A 27016-nucleotide genomic window follows, 5' to 3' on the forward strand; every position below is an offset into this window, starting at 1 on the left:
TGGTCCCACCGGCCTCGCATGCGCGTCTGGTGCGGACGAGGGACAGGGCCCCGCGACTCTGGAACTCTCTCCCATTGGAGATCAGAACCGCCTCTTCCAGGGCTGTAGCCAGAAAAAATTTCGGGAGGGGTTGAAATTTTCGGGGGGGGGGGGGGTTGACATTTTCGCAGGGGGGGGGGGTTGAAACCTGCCTCCTAGCTCACGCTGAAGCAAAGAGCACATCTGCAGGGGGCAGAGCAGCCTTCCATAGCCTGCAGCTCCGCCCTTGTCAACCACCCCCCCAAGTCTGGCCTCCTTAATGAGAGCATTCAACACCCCCCCCTTCAATAGCCTGCAGCTCCGCCCTTGTCAACCACCTCCACCAAGTCTGGCCTCCTTAATGAGAGCATTCACACCCCCCCCTTCAATAGCCTGCAGCTCCTCCCTTGTCAACCACCTCCACCAAGTCTGGCCTCCTTAATGAGAGCATTCAACACCCCCCCCTTCAATAGCCTGCAGCTCTGCCCTTGTCAACCACCTCCACCAAGTCTGGCCTCCTTAATGAGAGCATTCAACACCCCCCCCCTTCAATAGCCTGCAGCTCCGCCCTTGTCAACCACCTCCACCAAGTCTGGCCTCCTTAATGAGAGCATTCAACACCCCCCCCTTCAATAGCCTGCAGCTCCTCCCTTGTCACCACCTCCACCAAGTCTGGCCTCCTTAATGAGAGCATTCAACACCCCCCCCCTTCAATAGCCTGCAGCTCCGCCCTTGTCAACCACCTCCACCAAGTCTGGCCTCCTTAATGAGAGCATTCAACACCCCCCCCTTCAATAGCCTGCAGCTCCGCCCTTGTCAACCACCTCCACCAAGTCTGGCCTCCTTAATGAGAGCATTCAACACCCCCCCCCCTTCAATAGCCTGCAGCTCCTCCCTTGTCAACCACCTCCACCAAGTCTGGCCTCCTAAATGAGAGCATTCAACACCCCCCCCCTTCAATAGCCTGCAGCTCTGCCCTTGTCAACCACCTCCACCAAGTCTGGCCTCCTTAATGAGAGCATTCAACACCCCCCCCTTCAATAGCCTGCAGCTCCGCCCTTGTCAACCACCTCCACCAAGTCTGGCCTCCTTAATGAGAGCATTCAACACCCCCCCCTTCAATAGCCTGCAGCTCCTCCCTTGTCAACCACCTCCACCAAGTCTGGCCTCCTTAATGAGAGCATTCAACACCCCCCCCCCTTCAATAGCCTGCAGCTCCGCCCTTGTCAACCACCTCCACCAAGTCTGGCCTCCTTAATGAGAGCATTCAACACCCCCCCCTTCAATAGCCTGCAGCTCCACCCTTGTCAACCACCTCCACCAAGTCTGGCCTCCTTAATGAGAGCATTCAACACCCCCCCCCCTTCAATAGCCTGCAGCTCCGCCCTTGTCAACCACCTCCACCAAGTCTGGCCTCCTTAATGAGAGCATTCAACACCCCCCCTTCAATAGCCTGCAGCTCCGCCCTTGTCAACCACCTCCACCAAGTCTGCCCTCCTAAATGAGAGCATTCAACACCCCCCTTCAATAGCCTGCAGCTCCGCCCTTGTCAACCACCTCCACCAAGTCTGCTCTCCTTAATGAGAGCATTCAACACCCCCCCCCTTCAATAGCCTGCAGCTCCTCCCTTGTCAACCACCTCCACCAAGTCTGGCCTCCTTAATGAGAGCATTCAATATCCCCCCCCCCAACTTGTTGCTTCACTACTGTTCTGTCGCGCACTGGGCCTGTAAATAATTGTCTTTAGAACAGGATGTGCAAGCTTTGCCCAGCGGGAAGCCAGGGGGCCTAAGGAGAAGTTCTCAGAGGTTTCCACCACAAACAGTCTTTAGATGGCTTGAGAAGTACAACAAAGTCTTTTATTAATGAACAATCAAACAGAAACTTCTCTTGTCTTCAGTAAAGTTAAGCAAATGATTCCAAGCTTTTAGGCAACTGGTGACTTCCTAATCTTGCCCACGAAGGACAGGCAACTGTCTTCAATAACTTCTTCTTTACTTTAAGGAAAATCCCCTTTTTAACTTCTCCCAGGCTGACTGTAATCTAACCCTTACTGATGTGGGCTCCGCTACCGGGTTGAACTGCGTCTCGAACACCGAGTGGACCTACCAGTAAAGGCTTAGATGTTCTCCAGCTGGAGTTCTTTGGTCTTTAGGGCTGTTTCCCTGGAAATCTTTGGAGACTCTTAAGACCTTTCTCCCCGGAAGGTCTTATGGGTTGAAGCTTTTGTACAGGGGAAGCTTGCACACATCCTATGCATAAGCTTTCCTTGCTGAGACTAACTAAAAATGGCTCCCTTCCCTTCCAATTGCCCTGAGCAAGGGGCGGGACCAAAACTTAACGATGATGGACAGGTGACTTACCCTATGACTGCAACCAAAGAAGCCACCTATCTGCAGAGTCCCTGAAACCTAGGACTGCAAGCAAACATTTAATACAAAGCAAATAAAGTTGGAGCTCCTGGTACAGCTGCACCAGAACAACTACATCGGCTGTTGCTGCAAGTAATGACAGTGTGAATAAATTGCTAATATTTGCTTGAGATAATAGAGCTTGCAGTTCTGGAGGGACTCTTGATTTTTTGCATTTCATAGACTTAGCAGCATGGGGATTGGGTTAACCAGTTAAAATCCATGAGTTAACCAGGCTACGGGCCTGGCCTCTTCTATCCTGACATTCAGGAAACAAGTGAAGACGTGGTTATGGAGACAGGCATTCGATGAGTGAGCCAACACCCTGAGATATGGATGGAGGATGATGTACAATCAATTTAGTATGACGACTGACCAGTGTAGTTATTGAATGTATTTGCTGTTTTAATGTTTTATTGTAATATGAATTATGTTGTTTTACTGACTGTATGTTTTTTTATGGTTGGAAACCGGTCTGGGTCCCTCAAGAGAGGTGAGAAGGTCGGTATACAAAACTTTTAAATAAATAAATAAATAAATAAATAATAAATAAGACTGTTCGGAAGCTGCAAATGGTCCAACGAACGGCAGCCATGTTTATTTATTTATTATTTATTTGGTTTACTTTTACCCCGCCCTTCTCACCCCGAAGGGGACTCAGGGCGGCTGACACATCCAAGGCACAATTCGATGCCCATAGCATACATCCATAATAAACAATAAAGCAAAATAACACAAATTAGCAAACAACAACAATACATTGCATCTAAACCCGTTAAAACCAATAAAACCAATAAGATTTCATACAAACCGATACAAACCGCTTCTTCCTTCTTGCCAGTCAGTGTTCGCTATCTCATGGTTCAGAGTTTTCTTCCACATTTATCAGTCCACATATATCAGTCCTGCCGGTCCTAATTGCCTGGTTGTCCTATCTAGTTAGCAGATTGCCCGAAGGCCTGGTCCCACAACCACGTCTTTGCCTTCCTCCTAAAGGACAGGAGTGATGTCGATGCCCTGATATCCACTGGGAGTGAGTTCCACAGGTGGGGGGCCACCACTGAGAAGGCCCTGCTCCTCGTCCCCACCAGCCTCGCTTGGGAAAGCGGTGGAGTCGAGAGCAGGGCCCCCTCAGATGATCTTAAATTCCGGGGTGGGACATAGAGGGAGATACGTTCGGACAGATACGCTGGACCGGAACCGTACAGGGTTTTGTAGGTCAAAACCAGCACCTTGAATTGGGCTCGGAACTGAACCGGCAGCCAGTGGAGCTGACACAGCAGAGGGGTGGTGTGCTCTCTGTATGTCGCCCCAGTGAGCAGCCTGGCTGCCGCTCGCTGGACCAGTTGAAGTTTCCGAACCGTCTTCAAGGGCAACCCCACGTAGAGCACGTTGCAGTAGTCTATTCGGGATGTAACAAGAGCGTGGACCACTGTGGCCAGATCAGACTTCCCAATAGGAGTGGCGCTCAGGGAGCATACACCTCCTCTGTTGCGCCACCTCCACTGGCTGCCAGTCTGCTACTGGGCACAATTCAAAGTGCTGGCTTTAGCCCTAAACGGTTTCGGTCCAACTTACCTATCCAAACGTATCTCTCCTTATGAACCACCTAGGACAGTGATGGGCAACCTTTTGAGCTTGGTGTGTCAAAATTCACCAAAAAAAAGTGAGCATAATTCAGTTGGGGTGCCACTTTGAGGGAAAAAAAAAAAACCCATAATTTTGCGATATTTATGGTATAAATAACAAAAATGCATAATTGTAATATATAACTGTATTTAATAACCCAAAACCTAATTATTTAACTTACCTGCTTAGTGACTTCTTTGTTCATCCTTCAGTCGGTTTCTTTTGTTGGTCTTGATATTAGAATCATAGAATCCTAGAGTTGGAAGAGACCTCCTGGGCCTTCATCCAGTCCACCCCCATTCTGCCAAGAAGCAGGAATATTGCATTCAAATCACCCCTGACAGATGGCCATCCAGCCTCTGCTTAAAAGCTTCCAAAGAAGGAGCCTCCACCACACTCTGGGGCAGAGAGTTCCACTGCTGAACGTCTCTCACAGTCAGGAAGTTCTTCCTCGTGTTCAGATGGAATCTCCTCTCTTGTAGTTTGAAGCCATTGTCCCATTGCGTCCTAGTCTCCAGGGAAGCAGAATGGAAGCTTGCTCCCTCCTCCTCCTCCCTGTGGCTTCCTCTCACATATTTATACATGGCTCTCATCATATCTCCTCTCAGCCTTCTCTTCTTCAGGCTAAACATGCCCAGCTCCTTAAGCCGCTCCTCATAGGGCTTGTTCTCCAGACACTTGATCATTTTAGTCACCCTCCTCTGGACACATTCCAGCTTAGAGTCAATCTCTCTCTTGAATTGTGGTGCCCAGAATTGGACACAATATTCCAGATGTGGTCTAACCAAAGCAGAATAGAGGGGTAGCACTACTTCCTTAGATCTAGACACTATTCTCCTCTTGATGCAGGCCAAAATCCCATTGGCTTTTTTTGCCGCCACATCACATTCCTGGCTCATGTTCACCTTCCTCCCCACGAGGACTCCAAGATCTTTTTCACACGTACTGCTCTCGAGCCAGGCCTCATTGTCCCCCATTCTGTATCTTTGCATTTCATTTTTTCTGCCAAAGTGGAGTATCTTGCATTTGTCACTGTTGAACTTCATTTTGAAACTTGTGTGGGTTGCCGTAAACTAAGGTAAGTGAAGGGGAGGGGAAATTCTTTAACTAAGCTGCTTATGAGTGACTTTTTTGTTGCTGAATTTCATTGACTAAATTGGAGACCCCGGTGGCGCAGTGTGCTGGCAAGACTGACAGGTTGCAGGTTCGAATCCGAGGAGAGGCGGATGAGCTCCCTCTATCAGCTCCAGCTCCTCATGCAGGGACATGAGAGAAGCCTCCCACAAGGATGATAAAAACACCAAATCATCCGAGCGTCCCCTGGGCAACGTCCTTCCAGATGGCCAATTCTCTCACACCAGAAGCGAATTGCAGTTTCTCAAGTCACTCCTGACATGACAAATAAAAATTTGACTAAATCTTCAATTGAAGGTTGGTATTTTGTACACTTCAAGCCCAAGCAAGTGCTACTAACATCATCTGTCAATCTGTTTCTTTTGATGGTTTTGATATTATTTAACACTGAGAATAAGGTCTCACAAAAGTATATGGCCGCGTGTAATCAAAAATGGTTATGCATGTCAGTGCTGACACGCATGTCATAGGTTCGCCATCATGGACCTAGGACATTAAGACTTCTGGGGAGGCCCTGCTCTCACTCCCACCTTCTTCGCAGATGCATCTGGCAGGGACGAGAGACAGGGCCTTGTGACGATGTGTAACTTTTATTCTCATGTTTATGTGTTATTTATACAGTAGTTTATGGATGGTAAGTATGAAGGAATATATTTTGTTGGAGATGGTGGCTTGGCATTAGCTGGGTTGCCATAGCAACAGGGGCGGAGCCAACTGCCTCTTCACGGGGCAGCTGTTTTGAAAGTCAGTCAGTAAGCCAGTGAGCTACTGGGAAGACTGAGTCTCTGGGTGGAGATTCAGGGAATTAATTGGTGACCAAAGGGGTTACAGAAAAGGACCCGGTAGTGATAAAACTACAGGGGGTTATTGATTCTGAGTTAAGAATCAAGGTTTGGCTGGGAGCCAATTCTGTTAATAAGCCTTTTAGCCTATTTGTTTTATTTAGGACAGTTGTCCAGAAGAGTTACATCTGCTAATAGAAACCTCTTGAAGTCTGTGCCTGAGATTACTCATGAAACCTTACTAATGTAACAAATCAAGATTTGTGCCTCTTGTGAAGAAACAGTTAAACATGTTATACTCCTGTTAAAATAAACTTGTTACTGTTTTCCTCAAGCCTTGCCTGATACAGTTTCTCTCAAGGCAAACAGCCTGCATGGGAAGTGGAGTCAAGCCGGGGGACAGTAAACGCTGCGCTATCAGATGAATAAAGCCTTCTGTATTTAATAGTCCCTTTATAAAATAGCTCCTAAGCTGATATTGATCATTGCCCAGCTTTCCTCACACATTAGGTGGCAGTAAGTTTTAACCACACTCCTTCACAGGCCTTCTCAGCGGTGGCCCCTCGACTGGCTCCCCCCTCCTGTCTTTTCGAAAAAAGGTGAAAACCTGGCTTTTCGAGCAGGCCTTCCCAAATATGGCATAGCTAAACGGAATTATGGAACTACTTGATAACGCAATGGAATAACGATTTTACATGGAGACGCTCACAATAATGTTTTAAGGCTTTGTACGGTTTTTATATTTTTTATGCTATTCATATGCTATTATTTTTAACATAATTTCTTGATTGTTTTTACTTGTTATAATTGTTGAGGCATTGAATTGTTGCCAATTTGTGTACCGCTCTGAGTCACCTCTGGGCTGAGAGAGGCAGTATATAAATATAGTAAATAAATAATAAATAAATAAACATATCTCCCTCTATGATCCACCTATGATTGTCCAGGGAAGCCTTGCTCTCGGTCCCACCTCCTTCACAAGCATGATTCGTGGGATGAGAGACAGGGCCTTCTCACTGGTGGCTCCTCATTTGTAGAAATCCCTCCCCAACCAAGTCAGATCAGCCCCCACTGCCCTGACCTTCAGAAATAAAACTTAAGACGTGGCTTTGGGACCAAGCTTTTGACCAATAACTGGAGCAGTGCAATAAAGGACCATGAATTAATGTGCCTGACAAATGGAACGGGCCTGCAGTATGTTTTGGATAGCATGATTTTAATTGATGTTTTAACTGCTTGGATTTAATTGTAATTATTTTTATGGGCATATGTGCATGGCATCAAATTGCTGTCTGTTGTACAAATGTAAATAAAATAAAAAAATGTAAATAAATAAATACATACATATATACATACGTGCATTTTTATACAGTCAAATCCTTTGAAAGTCCTGCTCCCGCCCCAGCTGAGCTGGCTTTGCCATGATTGGCTTAGCCCTGGTCACGTCAAAGAAGACTCCCTGCAAGGGAGGGAGTGCCACGCTCTCCGACCAATGGGAAAGCGCCCCTCGCCTCCACTGCAGATTCCCTCTGTCCAATGACTGCAGAGGGGCTGAGCTGTCCAAGCGGAAATGGTGCTGAAATAAGTATGAAGGTGTTATGTGATCTCATCAAAGGGCCATCTGGTCCCAGGTGCCTTTTAACTGTCAGTATGACTGATGTGTTGTCGAAGGCTTTCATGGCCAGAATCATCATCATCATCATCATCTTTATTTCTTAATTAGTCGATCTCCACCAAGGTGCTCCAAGTGACTTACAATTTAAAATAGGAGAGAATCACTCAGTTGCTTTGAGTTTTCCGGGATGTCTGGCCATGTTCCAGAAGCATTCTCTCCTGACATTTCACCCACATCTATGGCAGGCATCCTCAGAGGTTGTGAGGCAGGAGCCTCCAAATTCTAGCTCAATATCATTGGTGCTTTTTCCCTTCCAGCCCCAGCTGCCTCCTGGCTCCTTACTCTCCTGGCCAGACCTGAGGTCAACTCTTTGGCCACTTTGGTATCAAAGGTCAAAGAATTGCAGGCGGAGAAGCCCATATTCTCCTGGGGTTCAAAGATGGGCCACTTTCGCTGCAAGGAGGAGACAGGCCCCTCTCCTCCCAGTTGCACTGTTGGCTATGTGGGGCATATCTGCATGTGTGCTCAAAACGTTCCATGCTGGTGACACACTCTTGAGACATGCATCATTTGGTGACAATCATTCGGTTTTACTATCACATCATCATCATCATCATCATCATCATCATCATCATCTTTGTTGTTGTTCATTCGTTCAGTCGTCTCCGACTCTTCGTGACCTCATGGACCAGCCCACGCCAGAGCTCCCTGTCGGCCGTTACCACCCCCAGCTCCCTCAAGGTCAGTCCAGTCACTTCAAGGATGCCATCCATCCATCTTGCCCTTGGTCGGCCCCTCTTCCTTTTGCCTTCCACTTTCCCCAGCATAATTGTCTTCTCTAGGCTTTCCTAGAGAAAAGGAATTAAATTCATCTTTAATTACTTATTAATCGCCCTTCATCCAAGATGCTCCAGGCGATTTACATAGCAGAAATTATACAGGATAAAACACATACATACAAATATTAAAATTAACATGGGTCAAATGCTCTAGTAAAAAGCCAGGTCTTACTTACTTACTTAGGCGATCCCTCGCTTTCCGAGGATGATTGTCTTCCAATATTCTTGTGGGTCCGTATGTGGCTGTGGAGCCCTATTCTTGCTCTGCATCTTCTTCCGCAGTGAGGGCGTTCGTTTCCAGGTGGAAGGCGGTCTCGGCCGGGGTTGGCTTGACGCGCCTTCCTCTTGGCACGTTTCTCTTTTTCACCCTCCACTCGTGCCTCCTCAAATTCTGCAGCACTGCTGGTCACAGCTGACCTCCAGCAGGAGCGGTCAAGGGCCAGGGCTTCCCAGTTCTCAGTGTCTATGCCAGAGTTTTTAAGGTTGGCTTTGAGCCCATCTTTAAATCTCTTTTCCTGCCCACCAACATTCTGTTTTCTGTTCTTGAGTTCGGAGTAGAGCAACTGCTTTGGGAGACGGTGGTCGGGCATCCGGACAACATGGCCGGTCCAGCGGAGTTGGTGGCGGAGGACCATCGCTTCAATGCTGGTGGTCTTTGCTTCTTCTTCCAGCACACTGACGTTTGTCCGCTTGTCTTCCCAAGAGATTTGCAGGATTTTCCAGAGGCAGCGCTGATGGAATCGTTCCAGGAGTTGCATGTGACGTCTGTAGCCAGGTCTTAAGTGCTAGGGTAAAATGCCCTGAGTCACGCATGGCTCATCTCAAATAGGGAGGCCATAAGGAATCCCATAAGGCAGGGGCAGAAACATAGAAGGCCCACCTGCGCCTGGTGCTTTTCAAGCGCACTTCCCTCGGACCCAGCATATAGAGCAAATCGCGTTGGGATGGTCGTGGCGACCTCCGATGATGGGAGAAGGAGAGACGGTCTCTAAGATACAATGGTCCCTGGCCATATAAAGTCTTAAAGGTCAGGACCAGCATCTTATACAAACCACGATACGCAATTGGGAGCCAGTGTAGATGCCGCAGCACTGGTGTTCTATGGCATTTCGTGGGCGTTTTTTTGAGTAACCTGGCTGCAGCATTCTGGACAATATGGAGCTTTCAGGTCGTAGAAATAGGAAGGCCTACATACAATAGTCCAGCCTAGATGTGACCGTGGCATGGATTACTGTGGCCAGAGCCTCATCCAACAGGTAAGGTGCCAGTTGCCTCGCTTGTCGTAGATGGAAAAACACCTGTTTGCTGGCGGCAGCGACCTGAGCTTCCATTGTCAGCTGTGAATCCAAAACAACACCTAAACTCTTAACGGTAGGCGAAGGAGATAGGGCGGCACCATCGAAGGTAGGTAACGGATGGTTCGGACCTATCGGGCGGCCATGCCATAGGATCTCAGTCTTCACCGGATTCAGTCTGCTAGCATGTAGCCAGTTCGACAAAGCCTCCAGGCAGAAGGTGAAATTGTCAGGTATTGACGTTACTCCAGGCTCCAAGCGCAACAGGAGTTGGGTGTCGTCCGCATATTGATAGCAGTCTAGGCCGAATCTCCGAGCCAAACTGGCAAGGGGTCTCACATAGATGTTGAAGAGAAGAGGGGAGAGAATTGCACCTTGGGGTACCCTGCATAGGAGGGGGGAACTTTCGGAGACTTGGTCCATATATTCCACGCACTGACTCCGGTTTCGGAGGAATAAATTGAACCAATTGAGGGCCTGACCGCGAACTCCAGATCATTAAATCGTAGTCAATGGTGTCAAACGCTGTGGTAAGATCGAGAAGTACCAGAAGGGCCAATCCACCGCTATCAGACTGACGACAAAACCATCATGTGACTCCTCCATGCAGGCCCGTAGCCAGGATTTTGTTTCGGGGGGGGGGAGGGGGCTGAATGTTTTCAGGGGGGTGTTGGAGGGGGGCTGAGTTTTGGGGGCGGGGGCTGAGTCTGGGTGAAAGAGGGTCTAGCCTAGCAAACCTTTTGTATCGTTACCCCAATAATACCCCCATGCATATGGGATATATTGTATGGTGATCAGATCATGATATGAATAAACATAACAGTTTAAATAATGCACCAGTAAGGCCTTTTCGCAAACCACCATGAGAATCTCGGGGGGGGGGGGGGCTGAAGCCCCTCAAGCCCCCCCCCCCCCACTACATGCCTGCCTCCATGATAACAACAGTCCTGGACAGCAGTGGCTCCCATTTAAGGTGGAATCAGATGTCAAACCTTATTCTCCATCTTCATCTCTGTGATACTGCACGTTGTTGATGGGAAGCTTCCTACCGGTGTGTGTGTGGAAATCCACAAAAGTCAACATTGACACTGAAGGAGAACACTGCCTGAGCTCTGCAAGTGTAGCATTCTTCCGAATGAAGCTGAGAGTGTTTGAGGATCAGGACATTCGTAAGGAGACCAGGGTGCTTCTTTATGAGCCCATTGTCCTCCCAACCCTGCAAAACATGGACTGAGATGTCAATTCCTGGAAGGATTCCATCAGTGTTGCCTCTGAAAAATCCTGCAAATCTCTTGGGAAGACAGGTGCATTGAAGTGATGATCCTCTGCCATCAACTCCGCTGGACCGAATGCCAAGGCATCCAAATGTCCGATCACCGTCTCCCAAAGCAGTTGCTCTACTCGCAATAGGGGGAAAATGGAAGGTTGGTGGACAGAAAAAGAGATACAAAGATGGTCTTAAAGCCAACCTTAAAAGCTTTGGTAGAGACATTGAGAACTGGGAAGGCCTGGCCCTTGAGTGCTCTAACTGGAGGTCAGCTGTGACCAACAGTGCTGTGGAATTCAAAGAGGCATGAATGGAGGGAGCAGTACGTGTGAAAAAGATCTTGGAGTCCTCGTGGACAACAAGTTAAACATGAGCCAGGAATGTGATGTGGCGGCAAAAAAAGCCAATGGGGTTTTGGCCTGCATCAATAGGAGCCTAGTGCCTAGATCTAAGGAAGTAATGCTACCCTTCTATTCTGCCTTGGTTAGACCACATCTGGAATACTGTGTCCAATTCTGGGCACCACAATTCAAGAGAGATATTGACAAGCTGGAATGTGTCCAGAGGAGGGCGATTCAAATGATCAAGGGTCTGGAGAACAAGCCCTATGAGGAGTGGCTTAAGGAGGCTGGGCATGTTTAGCCTGAAGAAGAGAAGGCTGAGAGGAGATATGATGAGAGCCATGTATAAATATGTGAGAGGAAGCCACAGGGAGGAGGAGGGAGCAAGCTTGTTTTCTGCTTCCTTGGAGACTAGGACGCAATGGAACAATGGCTTCAAACTACAAGAGAGGAGATTCCATCTGAACATTAGGAAGAACTTCCTGACTGTGAGAGCCATTCAGCAGTGGAACTCTCTGCCCCGGAGGGAGTGTGGTGGAGGCTCCTTCTCTGGAAGCTTTTAAACAGAGGCTGGATGGCCATTTGCCAGGGGTGATTTGAATGCAATATTCCTGCTTCTTGGCAGAATGGGGTTGGACTGGATGGCCCAGGAGGTCTCTTCCAACTCTTGGATTCTATGATTTTATGAAAGGGAGAAACATGCCAAGAGGAAGAAGGTGCCTCAAGCCAAACCTGACTGGGACTACCCAGTGTTTTAAATTTTTTAATTTACTAAATTTGGCCCTGCCCACAGTGTTTTAAATTTCTTGTGTGTTACTGCTTATATGTTATTTATAATATTCGTATCTAGTCTCAATCAATTCAACATAGTTTGAGCCCCAAAAATGAAGTTTCTGGAGTAAAGCGGCTACTTTCAAAGTAAGAACCTGTTGGAGCTCAGCCTGTGATTGTGTTTCAGGATCAGGGTGCTTTCGATGTGGGAAGTGATGCCAATGAATTTCAAGATGGCAATGGTTTGGTCAATGATACTGATGCAAAGAAGGACCAGGACACCCCTGTGCAAAATGTAGTTTCCCATGAGAATGTTCCTGAGGGGTGTGGGGATGATGGTGTACTCTCTGAATTGTTACCAGAGAGTTGCCAGGATTTGGGACTTGAAAACAATTGGGAACCTGGCCCAGCTGTGAGACTTAATGAGCAAATAGATAGGAGGCAGGAGATTAGTCAAAACAGGCAGACCGAATAGTGCCTTCGGCAGTCTGCCAGAATCCGACAGAAAAAGATAAAGGGATCTCAATTAAAGCAAAACCAATTCCTGAGTACGTGGAATAGCTTAACGAGGGGATAAAAGTTGCAAGTATGGGGACAATAGTCAGATGAAGCATCATTGAAATCAAGTGTAGTTCTCGTCCTGTTTCATGGGAGCTTTGCTTTGGAATATTCTTGTCTAAGTATTTCTTGTTCATGGTTTGGATTCTTGGAATGTATGAACGCCTGCTCATGCCTTGGATTAATGTTTCCTGTTTTCCTGAATTATATTAGAGAAGTGTGGGCTGTTTTTATGGACTTTGCTGAACTTTACCCTGGACTATTTTTGCTTCTGCTTATCTTCCTACCTAATTGGATGTACCTATTCCTTTAAAGTGCTTTTTACTTTGCTGCTTTTTAATTATCTTCAGTAAAAGGATTTTTTTTCCAATTAACAGTGTGGTGTTTACAGTCAGAGGGATTTTTCTGTCCTGGAGTGCAACAGAACTGTGCAATTAAACAGGAAACAACACTTTCAAACCAGGAACAGAACATATATCAGAATTTGTGACAGTGTTATTATGATGTGCCCCATGTACCTGAGTGGCTTCCTGGCCTCTCCTAGAAGACCGTTCCTGGTTCGCCTGTCTGGACTGACCACTCTAGACGGTGGTGCCCTCCCCTCATGCTCTCCTCCTTGTTTGTGTTTCTGATGCTCTGACGCAAAGCCGGCTGCTTGGCTTGGCCAGGATCTGAGGTTTCGATGCCCCTGAAGCCCCCTTTAAGCTCTGAGGGGCCAGATGCCGCCACGCCAGGACAAATCCCCCCTTTGAGGAAGGAAGACAGCCGTCCGGCGTCTCATAGCTCATTCCGGGTGCAGGGCCTCTCTTCCTCATTCTTCTCTGACTATTTTTACATGGCTTGGCTCTCCTGTGGTCCCCAAAAAGCTTTGGGATTTTGGCCGTAAAGTTGTGTGATGGCAGAGAGAGAGGGCCGGCTCTCGATTTGGGCTGGATGCTGGGGGTCAGTGCACATCAACAGACAGATGGTGCACCAAAAGGATGAGGAAGAAGGCTTACCTTAGAATCATAGAATCATAGAATCCTAGAATCCTAGAATCAAAGAGTTGGAAGAGACCTGGTGGGCCATCAACCAGTCCAACGCCATTCTGCCAAGAAGCAGGAATATTGCATTCAAATCACCCCTGACAGATGGCCATCCAGCCTCTGTTTAAAAGCTTCCAAAGAGGAGCCTCTACCACACTCTGGGGCAGAGAGTTCCACTGCTGAACGGCTCTCACAGTCAGGGAGTTCTTCCTCATGTTCAGATGGAATCTCCTCTCTTGTAGTTTGAAGCCATTGTTCCGCGTCCTAGTCTCCAGGGTAGCAGAAAGGAAGCTTGCTCCCTCCTCCTCCCTGTGGCTTCCTCTCTCATATTTGTACATGGCTATCGTATCTCCTCTCAGCCTTCTCTTCTTCAGGCTAAACATGCCCAGTTCCCTAAGCCGCTCCTCATAGGGCTTGTTCTCCAGACCCTTGATCATTTTAGTCGCCCTCCTCTGGACACATTCCAGCTTAGAGTCAATATCCCTCTTGAATTGTGGTGCCCAGAATTGGACACAATATTCCAGATGTGGTCTAACCAAAGCAGAATAGAGGGGTAGCATTACTTCCAAAATCCATTGGCTTTTTTTTGCCGCCACATCACACTGTTGGCTCATGTTTAACTTGTTGCCCAAAAGGACTCTTAGGACGTTTCTAAGCAGAAGCTGGGTGGCCATCTGCTAGGAGTGCTCTGATTGTGTCTTCCACCCTTGGTAGGAATGGGTTGGAGTCTGGATGGCCCTTGAGGTCTCCTCTGATTCTGTGAGTCTAGAAAGACATAACTCAAGCCCTTCCAACCAAATGGCCATCCAACCTCTGTTTCAAAGCCTTCAGGGGGTGAGTGGTGGATGTCCAGTGCAGAGATGGGCCAACGGTGGCATGATCTGCCATAGGAGAGTGTGTATGTGAAGTTGACAATGACTGTGCATGACCATGTGAGGTGGGCTGACCATGTGAGTAGTGTTCCCAGGGACACTCAAATGTTGTTTTCCTGCTTTTTAATGTTTGAATTATAATGTAATGAATCGGATCAAGCATGATAGTCTCACATCAGAAATGACTTGCAACCTGCTTTGTTGTTGTTGTTGGTGGTGTTGTTGTAAAGAGCATGCCCTGGCTGGAATTTGGGCCCATAAACATCTGCTTCCTGTGTTTTAAAGATGTGCTGTGCACACACACATACACACATATATGATATACATACACCAAGGCAGGTGGGTCGATGTCAGGTGCTCTCACTCGGACGTAAGCCTCCATCAAATCCAGCCTGGTAAAACCTTCCCCATCTTCCTCTGAGCCAGCAGCAAGTCTTTGATCAGTTCTTGGAAATGCAAGCGCACCACTCCTGACCCACATGGAAGACAAGGTGGTGGTGTCTTTCTCCAGCTGATGGACTGAATGATCACATTGTCCACTCGGTTCCCATCAAGCTCCACTTTGGCCACAGAGGAGCCGCACTGGGTCCAGCTGGGCCTTGGAGGAAGCACAGCCAGGACCCTTGAATGACCTCGGCCACTGGGTCAGGCTGGATGACCTCAAGGGATGTCGATGCCCAAAGTTACAAATGGGGGATGCCCAGTGCAGGCCTCTTTCTTGTTGTTGCCTTCAGCTTGGGTTCTGAGTGGCTGTGTTATGAAGTTTATCTGTGGTCCTCTGCTATATTTGTGGTGGAATCACCTCAACTGGGGGTTATTTTTGAGCCTAACAGCTCAGATTCCCCCACAAAAGGGTCCCCCATAGTGGGAGAGGGGCATTTCCCAGGCAAGAGGAATGTGGGGAATGTTCTCTCTTAGAATCATAGAATCCTAGAATCAAAGAGTTGGAAGAGACCTCCTGGGCCATCCAGTCCAACCCCATTCTGCCAAGAAGCAGGAATATTGCATTCAAAGCATCCCTGACAAATGGCCATCCAGCCTCTGCTTAAAAGCTTCCAAAGAAGGAGCCTCCACCACGCTCCGGGGCAGAGAGTTCCACTGCTGAACGGCTCTCACAGTCAGGAAGTTCTTCCTAATGTTCAGATGGAATCTCCTCTCTTGTAGTTTGAAGCCATTGTTCCTGTGGAGAAGAAGCCACAAAGGGACAGGTAGCCCTCCTGGGACCTCTGAAGAGCCAGGACAGGTGTGACAGCCTCGCCCTTTCCAGCACACCTGCCCCTTGCCCTTAAAGACATCGAAAGGGAAACCCAGTTGTAAAGGGACTAAATGGGGGGTCGTGTGGTCCTGGCTGAGAGGGGGCCACCTAAAAGTCCTTTGTTTGGCCAGCAGGGCTGCCTTGGCTTCTGCCCCCCCCCCCCCCCGCTTCGGCACCTGAGACCACTGGCTCCTCATCACACGTGCCCCTTTGTACACCTGCCGTCCGGACGAGGTTCATTTATAACTCTTGCGGGAGACTCTCCTTGGCACCAGGCATGCTTATTGTGCATGGAAAGAATGCCCAGCAGGGAGGGAGGGAGGCGCAAGAGAGGACAAAAGGCACAGCTGTCACCAAGGCCAGACCCCAGGGGGAGGGGCTGCATGGGACTGGGGGGGGGCAGAAGGGGTCTCTGCTTTTGTCCAAAGGCAGAGCCCTCTAGGGACAGGTGCCCCTAAAACCATACCATCTTAAGAGTGGGAAGAGACCCCCAAGAGACCCCCAAAGGCCATCCAGTTCAACCCCCTCCTTTGTTTCTACCAGCCACCACCCAAGCCTTCCCAACAGACAGCCATCCAGCCTCTGCTTAAAAACTTCCAGAGAAAGAGAGATATTCCCCAGCTCTGCACACCAGGAAGCTTTTCTTAGGTGGAATCTCTCCTCCAGCAATTTGAACTCCTTACTCTTATATATCTGTGGAATGATGTCCAGGGTGGGAGAAAGAAAGAGCTCTTGTCTGCTCGAGGCAGGTGGGAATCTTTCAATTGGCCACCTTGGTTAGCATTTGATTAGTATTAAGAAAACTCAAACACAGGGGAAATCCAGACAAGAAACAATCAGGAACACCTAATCACGTCTCTACGAAGAAATTTATCAGGCAGTAACAAGCCACACCTGAAAGCTGTCAGGTCATCAAATGCGAATCAAGGTGGCCAACTGAGACATTCACGCCTCCCTCCAACAGACAAGAGTCCTTTCTTTCTCCCACCCTGGACTTTCCACAGATATATAAACCCCGTTTTCCTATTTTCCAACAGACCTCACAACCTCTGAGGATGCCTGCCATAGATGCAGGTGAAACGTCAGGAGAGAATGCTTCTAAAACATGGCCACACAGGCCAAAAAACTACAACAACCCAGTGATTCTGGCCATGAAAGCCTTTGACAATACATAGCTACTAGGTGTTAAGAATCGTGGAAACTGATAGTCCAAATCATCTGGAGGGCCCAAGTTTGCCCATGCCTGGGTTACACCTTTCGACTTGTCCATATGCAGGTCTTGAATAGCTTTGCCCAGAACGGGACACAGGGTTCTTATCCCAGGTGGGTGCCTCCTCTGAGTAAACCTCCCACAGCATAGATAGAGGATGGAGCCCTCCACCACCCATGACTCCATTGTGCACGAATCTCCAAAGAAGGAGATCCCATTATATTCCCAGATGGCAGGATATTCCACTGCCAGGCAGTTTGCAGAGTCAGGACATTCTTCCCAATGTTTTGATGGAATCCCTTTTCCTGAATCCATGACTTCATTGTGCCCTCATCTCCAGAGCAAGCTTGGTCCTTCCTCCTCAGTGGGGCATCCTTTCAGAGCCTTTCCTCTCGGAGCCATGGTTGCCAGGCCTTTGGCTATGTCAGTGATACATTTCTTTAATAAGAAATTCAATGTGCAGATGTTATAAATGTGAATTTAATATGATATGTGGGAATGAATGGAAGAATGGAAGATGAATGTATGGGTGGAGTTAATAATTTTGGAAACACCAGTATGATATTAAGGCCTGCAATGACTAAACTACCTGCTTGCTGGACTGTAATTAAAAGTTGCTAATAACATCTGAAAAGTAAACTCTGGTAAGAACTGTGACAATGGTTCTTTCAAGTTAAGGAAACGTTTGTAACCTTCCTTATGTTAAGAAGGAAGTCAACACAAGCCTTGTGTTTGTCAACACCAATCAAGAAGAGTCAACATCTGGTCAGGTAACTGAGATGGAGCCAGGATGGAAGACGTCATTTACAACTTTGGGACGACATCAGCAGAATATTTCTATAAAAGACTCAATCTAATAATGCTCAAAGTGTGGCAGACCTGAGGAGTCTGTTCCAACCGCCATGCTCTGCTCCATGGGAAGGAGAGACAGTGGCGGCTCGTCCATTACGCGAAGTAAGCCATCGCAGAATACTTTTTTTTTGCCAGGGGTGCAGAGGCGCCTCTGTAAATGCCCCTCGACCGCCACTTGAGGACGAGCGCCCCCTCAGCTCACAACAGCCCTAGCAGTCCGGGGGGAGCCTCGGCTTTCTTGCCTCGCTGCCGGGCGATCCTCTTCCCAAAGGGGCCGGGCCCTTGAGCCCCGCCTAGCCCCTCTCGTTCCTGCTCCACCCAGCCACCGGGTGCGCAAGCAGAGCCGGCGCTCAATCGTTCTCCGCATTCGATCCCTTCCCCATGACCGGCTCCCTTTCCCGATCTCCCGGCGCTCCACTCGCCTCCTCTCCTCTCCCCAATCCGCAGGTGGACTCAGCCTAATAATGCTCAAATCGTGGCAGACCGAGGAGTCTGATCCACCCGCCATGCTCTGCTCCATGGGAAGGAGAGAGGTGGTGTATTTGGAGAGTGTCAGATATGCTATGGGAAAGCATGATTCTGGACACTTTGGGGCTTCTTTCTCAAGGGAAGAGGAAGAAGTGCGCTTTTGGAGTCTTAGATTTTGTGTAGGGAGTCAGGTTCTGCTGTATGGAAAACAGAGATCTGGTCCTTGGCACTGTTCTTAGGGAAAGAAGTGTTGGCATTTCGGCGTTTTGAAGTTATGGCGTTATGGAAGTTATGGAACTATGCGTTGGCAGGCTGCAGGAAATCAGGGTCTGGCCTTACAGGTGCTTCTCCAAGGAGGGAGAAAGGATATGGTAATATTTGGATGCATGTGGATGAATGCGTGTACATGTGTGTGAATGCTGAGTGAAAATGTAATTCCCCTTTGTTTGTTTGTTAACCAATGTAATTGTGAATCCAATGTAGTTGCATAGAATCTGTATGTCTGTATGTCCAATGTCATTCTTTGTCTAAATGTTTTCTGTAATCTGATATATCTTCTCACACTGGAAATTGCAATAAAAAGAACCTATGCTTCAAAGTTATTGAAAAGTCATTCATAACAGAGCCGCCGCATCTGGCTCGCTTCGGGTCCGGAGGCGTGTCTGAAGACCCCAGCATGCGCACCAAAAGTCGTCTCTTCTCCTGACTTTCTCTTCAGCCATTGGGACCAAGAGAGAGAGAGAGAGAGAGAGAGAGAGAGAGAGAGAGCCCCTCCGGCTGGAGGTATCTCCCACCTCCGCTCCCTCCTTTGTTTTTGCGCCTACCTTCAGGAAAGGTGGGCATCTCCACCTCTCTCTCTCTCTCTCTCTCTCTCTTGGTCCCAATGGCTGAGGAGAAAGTCAGGAGAAGAGGTGACTTTTGGTGCACACGCCGGGGTCTTCAGACTCGCCTCCGGACCCAAAGCGGGCCAGGCAAGGGAGCAAGTGCGGCAAGTGTCGTTACTGGGATGTATAGTTCACCTACAATCAAAGAGCATTCTGAACTCCACCAATGATGGAACTGAACCAAATATGGCACACAGAACTCCCACGACAAACAGAAAATATAGATCAATGATTGGTTGGGGGGGGGGGCAAAATACTGTTTGCTTACCGTTGAAAATTACCTAGGGCCACCTCTGAGGAGAGAGATAGTGTATTTGGAGAGTGGCAGATTTGCCTGGGAGCAGTTTGGTCACTTTGGGGCTTCTTTCTCAAGGGAAGAGGAAAAAGTGCACTTTTGGAGTCTTGGATTTTGTGCAGGAAGTCAGGTTCTGCTGTGTGGAAAACAGAGACCTGGTCCTTGGCATTGTTCTTAGGGAAAGAAGTTTGGCGTTATGGAAGTTTTGGAGAGCCTGAAGTACCAATGGAACTATGCGCTGGCAGGCTGCAGGAAAGCAGGATCTGGCCTAAGAGGTGCTTCTCCAAGGAGAGGGAAAAGGAGATGGTAATATTTTGGATGCATGTAGATGGATGCATGTACATGTGTGTGAATGTTGAGTGAAAATGTAATTCCCCTTTGTTCGTTTGTTAACCAATGTAATTGTAAACACAATGTAGTTGCATAGAATCTGCATAGAATCATAGAATCAAAGAGTTGGAAGAGACCTCATGGGCCATCCAGTCCAACCCCATTCTGCCAAGAAGCAGGAATATTGCATTCAAATCACCCCTGACAGATGGCCATCCAGCCTCTGCTTAAAAGCTTCCAAAGAAGGAGCCTCCACCACACTCCGGGGCAGAGAGTTCCACTGCTGAACGGCTCTCACAGTCAGGAAGTTCTTCCTCATGTTCAGATGGAATCTCCTCTCTTGTAGTTTGAAGCCATTGTTCCATTGCGTCCTAGTCTTCAAGGTAGCAGAAAACAAGCTCGCTCCCTCCTCCTCCCTGTGGCTTCCTCTCACATATTTATACATGGCTATCATATCTCCTCTCAGCCTTCTCTTCTTCAGGCTAAACATGCCCAGTTCCCTAAGCCGCTCCTCATAGGGCTTGTTCTCCAGACCCTTGATCATTTTAGTCGCCCTCCTCTGGACACATTCCAGCTTGTCAATATCTCTCTTGAATTGTGGTGCCCAGAATTGGACACAATATTCCAGATGTGGTCTAACCAAAGCAGAATAGAGGGGTAGCATGACTTCCCTAGATCTAGGCACTGGGCTCCTCTTGATGCAGGCCAAAATCCCATTGGCTTTTTTTTGCCGCATGTCTGTATGTCCAATGTCAATCTTTGTCTAAATGTTTTTTATGTAATCTGATCTACCCTCTCACACTGGAAATTGCAATAAAAAGAACCTATGCTCCAAAGTTATTGAAAAATAATCCATGACATTTCTGCTAGTCCATACGCAGGTCCAGGCCCAGAACTGGACACAGGGTTCTTATCCCAGGTGAGGCCTGGTCAACGTGGAACAGAGGGGGACTGAGACGTCTCTCCTGCTAGCCTCCTAGGGATGCAGCCCAGAACCACATGGGATTTTTTAGCTGTCACATCATGCTCTTGATTCGTGTTCAGATTGTGCTCCATTAAGACTCCAAGATCCCAAAGACACCCAAAGCAGCCAGGCTTTGCTTGGGTGCCTCCTGCCTGAGTAAACTGTCAGGAATATTAAAAATTAACTGAGTATTTCTAATTACAAAAGTGTGAGTCAAGCACTGAAAGAGTGAGTAGGCCGAAGCCCGTTAGTATCAGTGGGCCAAAGCTAGTGTCGTCCTGAGGAGTGTGAGGCAAACCTCGGTGTGAGAGGAGCCTCGTGTGAGAAAGTTCCAGTGTGAAGGCTGTTGTGTGTAAAGCTACTGTGTATTTGTTTATGTGTGTTATGGAAACCTATTGTTGTTGTTCATTCGTTCAGTCATCTCCGACTCTTCGTGACCTCATGGACCAGCCCAAGCCAGAGCTCCCTGTCGGCCGTCACCACCCCCAGCTCCTTCAAGGTCAGTCCAGTCACTTCAAGGATGCCATCCATCCATCTTGCCCTTGGTCGGCCCCTCTTCCTTTTGCCTTCCACTTTCCCCAGCATCATTCCCTTCTCTAGGCTTTGCTGTCTCCTCATGATGTGGCCAAAGGACTTCCACTTTGTCTCTAGTCTCCTTCCCTCCAGTGAGCAGCCGGGCTTTATTTCCTGGAGGATGGACTGGTTGGATCTTCTCGCAGTCCAAGGCACTCTCAGCACTTTCCTCCAACACCACAGCTCAAAAGCCTCTCTCTTCCTTCGCTCAGCCTTCCCTCAGGTCCAGCTCTCACATCCGTAGGTGACTCCAGGGAAGACCATGGCTTTGACTAGGCAATGGATTTTTGTTGCCAGTCTGATGTCTCTACTCTTTACTATTTTATCGAGACTGGACATTGCTCTCCTCCCAAGAAGGAAGCGTCTTCTGATTTCCTGGCCACAGTCTGCGTCTGCACTCATCTTTGCACCTAGAAATACAAACCCTGTCACGGCCTCTACGTTTTCTCCCTCTATTATGGAAACCTAGTTCTTGCAAATTGTGTAATCTTATTATTTTACTACAAAGAAAAGCCTCATATGGATAAGATCGAATTGGTTGTTGTGTTTTGGCTCCTGGTGCTGGCTCACGTTGCTGCTGCTAAGTTACTCTGCTGTGCATTCATGAGGAGGGTCTTTTGTTAGTAAGCCCACTTGCCCAACATAAACCTCCCACTGCATAGATAGATGGGGAACGGAACCCTCTGCCACCCATCCCACAGCTAACTCGGGTTCTGTGTGCTCCCCTGCCTCGCTGTCTTTGTCTCTGAAGAAGAGAAGGAGATATGATGAGAGCCATGTATAAATATGTGAGAGGAAGCCACAGGGAGGAAGAGGAGGAGGGAGCAAGCTTGTTTTCTGCTTCCCTGGAGAGTAGGACGCAATGGAGCCATGGCTTCAAACTACAAGAGAGGAGATTCCATCTGAACATTAGGAAGAACTTCCTGACTGTGAGAGCCGTTCAGCAGTGGAACTCTCTGCCCCGGAGGGAGTGTGGTGGAGGCTCCTTCTTTGGAAGCTTTTAAGCAGAGGCTGGATGGCCATCTGTCAGGGGTGATTTGAATGCAATATTCCTGCTTCTTGGCAGGGGGTTGGACTGGATGGCCCATGAGGTCTCTTCCAACTCTTTGATTCTATGATTCTATGATTCTATGAATGGTCACCGACCGCCTCACAGCCTTCCTCTCCTGCTTGGAGTCTTCATCTGCCAAGAGACAAGAGCAGAAGCCTGGGGACCCCCAAGATGGGCTCTGCAGCAAAGCTCCAACCTTAGAGAGGGGAGGACCAGCACCATTCCCACCTCCAAGGGGCTCAGCTGGGCATCCTGCATGGGAAGCTGCTTTCTCTCCCCTCTCCCCACAACAGGATCCAGATCGGTGGGGTGGCGATCCATTTTAATGTTTAATCTGAACGTCATAGTGAAGAAGACACTTGGGTGGCTGGAGCTGCTTTGGGGATGGGATGCCCTTCCTCTGGTGCCTGCTCCATTGAGAATGCCATCCTGAGATCACAACACCCAGGGTCCCTTCCTCTGTCCATCCTGTCCGCTCGGCTTCTCCAACGGTGCCTGGGTCCCTGGAGGGACAGAGCGGTGCTAGAGGTCAGGCTCTTGGGCCAGGTTCGGTGGAGGTGGAGCCCCCCTAATCCCCAGATGCCTGTGTTGAGCCCAGGGCCAGAAATAGCCCCCGGGGGCCAGTGGAGAGCCGGCCAGCCAGGGAAGAAGGCAGGCACCCCTTCCCCTTTCCACACCTGTTCCCGGCCTGTCACTCCAAGGGAATTAGCAGGACAACAGGAACATGACAATTGGGTATTGTAAGCTTCATCAGAGTTACAAGAGCAATGGACACCATGTCCATTAAGTGATCATGTAGGGATTTGTTCCATTCTAATCAAGGTGAAAGAAGAAAGCGCAAAAGCTGGGTTGCAGCTAAACATAAAAAAAAAAAAACAAGATTATGGCAACAAAAATGATTGACAACTGGAAAATAGAGGGAGAAAATGTGGAGGCCGTGACAGGGTTTGTATTTCTAGGCGCAAAGATGACTGCAGACGCAGACTGTGGCCAGGAAATCAGAAGACGCTTCCTTCTTGGGAGGAGAGCAATGTCCAGTCTCGATCAAAGAGTGAAGAGTAGAGACATCAGACTGGCAACAAAGATCCATTGCCTAGTCCAAGCCATGGTCTTCCCTGTAGTCACCAAGGATGTGAGAGCTGGACCTTAGGGAAGGCTGAGCCAAGGAAGATCGATGCTTTTGAGCTGTGGTGTTGGAGGAAAGTCCTGAGAGTGCCTTGGACCGCCAGAAGATCCAACCAGTCCATCCTCCAGGAAATAAAGCCCGACTGCTCACTGGAAGGAAGGAGAGTAGAGACAAAGTGGAAGTCCTTTGAATGCCACATCATGAGGAGACAGGAAAGCCTAGAGAAGACAATGATGCTGGGGAAAGTGGAAGGCAAAAGGAAGAGGGGCCGACCAAGGGCAAGATGGATGGATGGCATCCTTGAAGTGACTGGACTGACCTTGAAGGAGACCCTGGGGGTGGTGACGGCCGACAGGGAGCTCTGGCCTGGGATGGTCCATGAGGTCACGAAGAGTCGGAAACAACTGAACGAATGAACAACAACACCAATTCCTCTCAAGCAGGCATGGGCAAACTTTAACCTTTCCCCCAGGTGATTTGGATTTCAACTCCCACAAATTCCTACTAGCCTATCAGCTATTAGGAATTGTGGGGGCTGATGTCCAAAACACCTGGAGGGAAGGCCCAAGTTTGCCCATGCCTACTCTATACGTATATAGAAATACACTATGGCTCCTGCCAGGATGTCTCATTCTAAATCATTGTGTTCAGTGGTTCCATTATAGATCATTGTGTTCAGCAATGGGCTGAATATTATCAAAGTGTTGTGGTGTTAGCCAGAACACCAGCCTCTGCCTCAAAGCCTCCAGAGAAAGAAGGAGACTCCACCAGACTCAGGCGGGACGTGTTCCACTGGACTTAAAAGAGACCCCAAAGGCCATCTAGCTCAATGCCATTCTGCAAGCAGGAAGACTCAGTCCAAGCCTTCCTGACAGATGGCCATCCAGCCTCTCCTTAAAAGCCTCCAGAGACAGAAAGAGCCTCTGTCAGATTCTCAGGTAGCAGCATATTCCACTGGTCAGCCGCTATTACCCTCTGAATATTGAGGTGGAATCCATTTGTATCTGTAGTTCCATGGCACCTTGGTCTCCAGAACATCAGAAATCGAGCTTGGCCCCTTCCTCCTCATTTAAACATCTTTCCAAAGTACTGAAACATGCCTCTCATGCAGAGGCGGCCCTAGGTAATTTTCAACGGTAAACAAACAGTATTTTGCCTCCCCCCCCCCCCAACCAATTACTGATATATATTTTCTGTTCGTCATGGGAGTTCTGTGTGCCATATTTGGTTCAATTCCATCATTGGTGGAGTTCAGAATGCTCTTTGATTGTAGGTGAACTATACATCCCAGTAACTACAACTCGCATATGTCAAGGTCTATTTTCCCCCAAGAGCGCCTCAAGAGCGCCCCTGGGCAAAATCAACTATACTGCAAATACTTACTTTGCGTAATGGGTTGAGCCGCCCCTACTCTCACGTCCCTTTCTCTCAACCTTCTACTCTCCAACCTTGGCTCCCTAGGCTGCAAGGTGATTGATCCTATGAAAGGGCTGTTGTGGGGAGAGAGGCATGTCCAGATGATCTCACTTCCCCCAGACTGAAAGAGCCCTGAGGGCAAAGCAGGAGGGAGAAGCACTCAGTGCAAGACTCAAGCAGAATGGGGAGGCGGGTGGGCATGGGGGCCGCTGGACTGTTGCAGTGGAACAGGGTTGCAGTGGAACTGCTCCTCCTGAATTCCCCACGCAGGAGGTGCTATGGCTGCTCCCAATTTCCTCGATGTTTCTAGCAGCTATTCTAGAAGAACGCCGTCTGTGCTCTGTTTCCTTTGGCCTCTCCAGAAATGTGGGCCCTTGCAAGACCTCATCCTCTAATTCCCCTTCTCCCTCCAATTCCTGAGCACTTCCCTGCTCCCCTTCCTCTTCTGAAGATGAGGATCTCTAACACTTGGCATTTCACCCACATCTTTGGGGGGGGGGGGGAGTTTTTCCTTTTCCAGGACCCTGCTGTTTCCCCTCTTACTATCTCCACTTTTCGGGGAGGCAGTAAATCACTGATTCAACATTGGCAATTATGTTTTCTATTGGGATCCTGGGGGGTGGTAGCAGCAAAATTGCCTCCTTTTGCTAGTATGGATACTTGGTCTGCTGAGAGTTGCCTGTCTGTCAGGTTGATGATGGTCCATGATGTAGCCAGTTTTGGTCTCAGTTGCTGCTTTTGGTGTTTGTCGAACTTTTGTTTTTGTCTTTTAGTGTGGAGAGCCAAGTCTTTCTCTCTTTTTCTGTAGGTGAGGTTGTCTTCTTTTCTCCCAGTCCTGGGTGTTGGTCTTTTGGCTGGTGTTGGTACGGAGGTGCAACAGTTCCTTGCCTGTGTTTGTGAGTTCTTTGTGGATGGCGTGAATTCTCTCTTGTAAGAGGATATGGTGTGCCTGTGCTGTTTTGAAAGTCCTTTTGGCTGTGAGAAATTGTTGGACAGTATCGGTGTCTCTGCAGCTTAGAAGGAAGGTTAGGCAGCACAGGAGATGTGCTTTCCCGGTCCGTAGTTCTTCCAATCCCCATGTGTCTTTGAACCTCACAACCTCTGAGGATGCTTGCCATAGATGCAGGTGAAATGTCAGGAGATAATGCTGCTAGAACATGGCCATATAGCCTTAAAAACCTACAACAACCCACTGTCTTTGAACTGTTTCTCCTGTAGACATGTTGGATGTATTGTTGAAGGCTTTTCATGGCCAGAATCACGGGATTGCTGTGAGTTTTCCAGGCTGTATGGCTATGTTCCGGAAGCATTCTCTCCTAACTTTCACTGATCTTCAGCAGAGGAGATCGGGAACAAACTGACAGCAGCTTCTTCCCCACAAAGATGTTATTGTTCCAAACCTTTAATTAACTTTATCTATTTTCCCTGACTTTCTACCTAAGTTTTTTTTTTGCATATGCTGAGATAGATAGTTTCCTGTGTCAGCCCACAGAAAATGTTGTCCAGTTAAATAGCCCACTTGGGGCTGAGAGATTGCTGACTCTGGAAACAGCAGCTCAGAGTATGAACATTCATAAACCTCTTGAAGGCCCTCCCCTTGGAGCACGCATCGGCCAACTGGTCCTTTCCTCAAGGTATTTTGAAATAGAGCAGTTTAAAACAGCTGTGGATAGTGAGATCTGGGCTGCGGTTAGCGGATCCTGAAGCATGGATACCAAGTCTCATTAAGCTGGTGGCCGGCAATGGGCCACCTGTGGTCCGTGTGCCTGGTGAGACGAAGAAGCTAAACCCAATGTTCCCCAATCAAGAAATCTCACCAGTTGAAGAAGAAGCCACTGAGGTATTTTATTCAATCCAGCTGAAAGGGATGACAGCTTGTGGTAAGGTGCAAAAGGAAGTTTAGATGCTTCATACAGGCAAAGATAGACATTTTATGCACTCAAATCCTTTATATTTCCTGCTCACACCCCAGCTGGAGCCAGCCTCACTGTGGTTGGCAGAGCCAGGCTGATGTCATGGTCAGCTGAGAGGAATC

The 27016-nt window shown here is 48.4% G+C and overlaps 1 protein-coding gene across 1 annotated transcript in view; it reads left to right on the forward strand.

Moving 5' to 3' along the window:
- Positions 1–27016, forward strand: part of LOC132766801 (tropomyosin beta chain-like) — a 56414-nt gene that overhangs the window by 11712 nt on the left and 17686 nt on the right. The window lies entirely within an intron of this gene.

The sequence above is a fragment of the Anolis sagrei genome, chromosome 2 (genome assembly GCF_037176765.1).
Source record: "Anolis sagrei isolate rAnoSag1 chromosome 2, rAnoSag1.mat, whole genome shotgun sequence".
In the NCBI taxonomy this organism is placed as follows: Eukaryota; Metazoa; Chordata; class Lepidosauria; order Squamata; family Dactyloidae; genus Anolis; species Anolis sagrei.